The following is a 3,610-nucleotide window of genomic DNA, read 5'->3' on the forward strand; positions in this document are numbered from 1 at the left end:
AATAAGGCTCCCTTTATTAGTTGTAGATTTTTATAATAAAGTAATACAGTACTAATAATTGCTTAAATATGTGTTTCCAAATCATAATTGTGCCCATAAGWTACCTAGTGTGAAATGTTTAATAAAGCACCTTTTAGATGACATGTCTGTGWACAGATTTGGCTCACTATTTGGCAAGAAACCGTACAGTTTTGTTTCTTTCTCGTCCTTAATTAATGCATAATAAACACTTATTAATGATTTTTAAATGTTTTGTAGATGAATTAACTTATCTATAAGCCATTTATAAAGGGAGTCTTGTTGTAAAGTGGTACCAACGTCACTAACACATTTTTCATTATTTACACTGCAAAAAACTGTCCACCTGACAAAGTTTTAAAATCTTATATCAGCCAAAAAGTCTTTTTGATCTTGTTTTGAGACTGATTTACTAAACAAGAACTGATTGTGTAAGAACAATAATCTTGTTTTCAGAATGTGTAAGATTATTTGTCTTGTTAGTCTGAAAATTTGACTCAAATTAAGTCAAAAATTTCTGCCAGTGGAGTAAGAAAATTTTATTTGGTAAGATTTTTGAAATACTTGATTTGACTCAATTTTTTCTCATTTCAAGAATCTTACCAAGCAAAATTTTCTGACTCCATTGGCAGAAATTTTGACTTAATTTGAGTCAAATTTTCAGACTAACAAGACAAATAATCTTACACAATCTGAAAACAAGATTATTATTCTTGCATAATCAGTTTCTGTTTAGTAAATCAGTCTCAAAACAAGATCAAAAAGACTTTTTGGCTGATATAGGATTTTAAAACTTGGTAAGATGGACAGTTTTTGCAGTGTAGCTCACTTTTTGAGTGTTAAAAATGTTACCTGGGCTCAGAAAGAATGACCCGCCCTACTCTGCTCTGATTGGGTAAAACCATGACTATGGTTCATGTTATTTCTTGAAAGCCACGTCAGTTTACCATAATCCTAAGTTATCCACTTTCAACAAATGTTAGTTGTTTTTTTAAACAGTTAAAATCAGTTGTGTAATTTGGGAACTTCAATCCCCCAAAAAACATTCAAGGACTTTCAAAGACAAGTGTAATTTTTTGGCTGTTTTTAAACTTTCCAGGGCCTTGAAATGATTTTTTAAAATTCACAAACTTTTAAGAATTTCAAGGACCCGTGGGAACCCTGCTCACCGTTCTCTGTGAGAAGAGTTGTGTGGGATTGGTCTGAAGTTCGTGGGCGTGTTTATGCTATACGCGCTCAGACGCTGCATTTTGCTTCAACCACTTGCTTCCGAAATGCGACTGTTGCAACCAGAAGCAGACATTTATAAAGATCAGCAAAAGTTAAAAAATAAAAAATAAACATGAATGGAGACATAAAAAAAGACGTTTTGCACAGAGGAATCCAGTTCGACTTCGGAGGGAGTAGAGGCCCTTCGTTGCATTGGAGAACTAGCGGTTGCTATTGTCGCAGGATGATGACATCATAACATGAGCCGAGCACCAACAGCAAAGGCTGTGTTCCATTCCAAAATATCTAAATGTCAACTTCAACATTTAAAGTTTAATACATATTTTTTAACATTTAAATTTAACATTTAGCAAAAATTAGCTAAGAACAGTGAGCTAAATGACAAAAAGTTAATAGAAAATAAAAAGTCAAAAAGTGAGCAAAATAATGAAAAATATGTGATGAGATACCAAGTGTAAAATGAAATATTAAAACATTGAGCATGAAATCTTGTGATGAGTGTGCACATTATCGTTTTGACTAAAATGGCTACAGCTGTCGTTTCATTCCTCAACGTAAAACGATGCAGTTTGAAACGTCTGAATGTGGTGGATCAAATGCACTCTTTCAACTAACGGGAAGCCTTTAAATTAAAATGTTAAACTGTAAGAAACTGAGCGGCAACTGCAGGTTGTGTAAATAACACGCTGGTCATGGAGAGACTCGAATAAATAAAAGTGAGTTGAGCACCCCTTGCAAATTCTTCCAATGTCAAACAAGTTTAAAACCCCCAAAAGACACCACTTTCTGCAAACTAGACACTTAAAGCTAATCCTGGAAAAGCTGCTGATTTAATAAATTGATTTTTTTTGTTTGATTTCGTGTTCAAGCCTTTAATGTCTGTGCAGATTTTCTGACGTGCAGAAACACATTTTTTCCCACTAAATTGCTATGAAAGTGTACTAACTCTGGTGCTACACTGCCCCCTACAGGATGAGGTGAGTCCTGCAGCCCAACAAATTTCTTTCAACGCATGTAGTTATAAAAGTTTAAAAATAAAACATTTACCACCAGTGGATACCTAAATTATCAGGTTTAAATCTAAAATACAATTTACAAATTCAATTTAAGCTCACCAAAGACTTTATTTTCCATGACATCTCAAAACAAACTATTTTTTTTTACTGAATAAAATTGTGATTTGCACTAATGAATTAAATAACTAATGCCATCTGTTTAAAACACTTCTTTTCTTTTTATAAATAATGTTTAATAACATGAAAAACTAAAATCTATTTCTATTCTAACCAAAAGGATTAAATATAGAGCTGTGCTGCCATCCTGAGGTAGAAATATTAACATACAGCTTCATGAAACGAGGAGCCACTGAAATACTGGGGGATAATGGTTTTGCCTGTTAGCGAAATATCTCACAGATCAGAGGTCAGATTTTAATAAAACCCTTAGAGAGAAATCACTGGATGAACTGCTTATTCAGAATGGCTGCAACAGCTCAAATAAATAATAATAAACACAAAAACAACTGTTTTCTACTGTAGCAAAGTTTTACTGAATCATCATCAAATAATCCAGAAAATAACCTTATAGAAAATTACATTTGAGTCGTCTCAGTGATATATTTTTCCTATTGCTTTTTGCTGACCATCAGTAGTAACTATACTGCAAACATTTGTCTTTTTATTCAAAAAAATATATATATGTATGAGTCTACTTCCTATCTACAGCCGTAACTGTGCTACAGACTTCTTGAACAATTACACCGAGCATAAATACTGACAACTGCTACAGTAAGACGTGAAGCAGTCGGTGTCTGACAAAAATAAACTACAAACAGAACTTGAATGAGACGTAATGACTACATATAGTAAAAATAAAAAATACAAATAAAGGTAAATGTCAATACTTCATCATGTGCCTCACTTTCCATCTGTACAAAATCTACTTTAAAAAATATTTCGTAGGTTTCCCTCCAGTGCTGCATGACTGTAACGTGTTCATACCGTGACATTTCCAGCGTTCCTACATGACACGTGTTGAATACATTCATTTACATAAGGCATGGGGAGGAAAAGGTCAAATCACAGTCCAGCAACACAAATCCAGTGATCCCAGTTTGACAGCAGGTAGCCAGAATTCACTTTTGGCTTTTTTACGCACAAATTAGATTTCAAAATAAAAGCATTCCAGTTACTGATGAATAGACTTTATGGATTAAAAATAGGTAAATAAAAAGTTAATATTTAAAATGACAGACTTGGATAAACTGATTGTTTTGACTCCACTTTGTGATTTGTGAATTAAAAAATTCAACAACCCAAATAAAGAGAACAAAAATATGATAAAACTTCATAAACCATGAAAA

The sequence above is a fragment of the Austrofundulus limnaeus genome, unplaced genomic scaffold, assembly GCF_001266775.1.
Source record: "Austrofundulus limnaeus strain Quisiro unplaced genomic scaffold, Austrofundulus_limnaeus-1.0 Scaffold303, whole genome shotgun sequence".
NCBI lineage: Eukaryota > Metazoa > Chordata > Actinopteri > Cyprinodontiformes > Rivulidae > Austrofundulus > Austrofundulus limnaeus.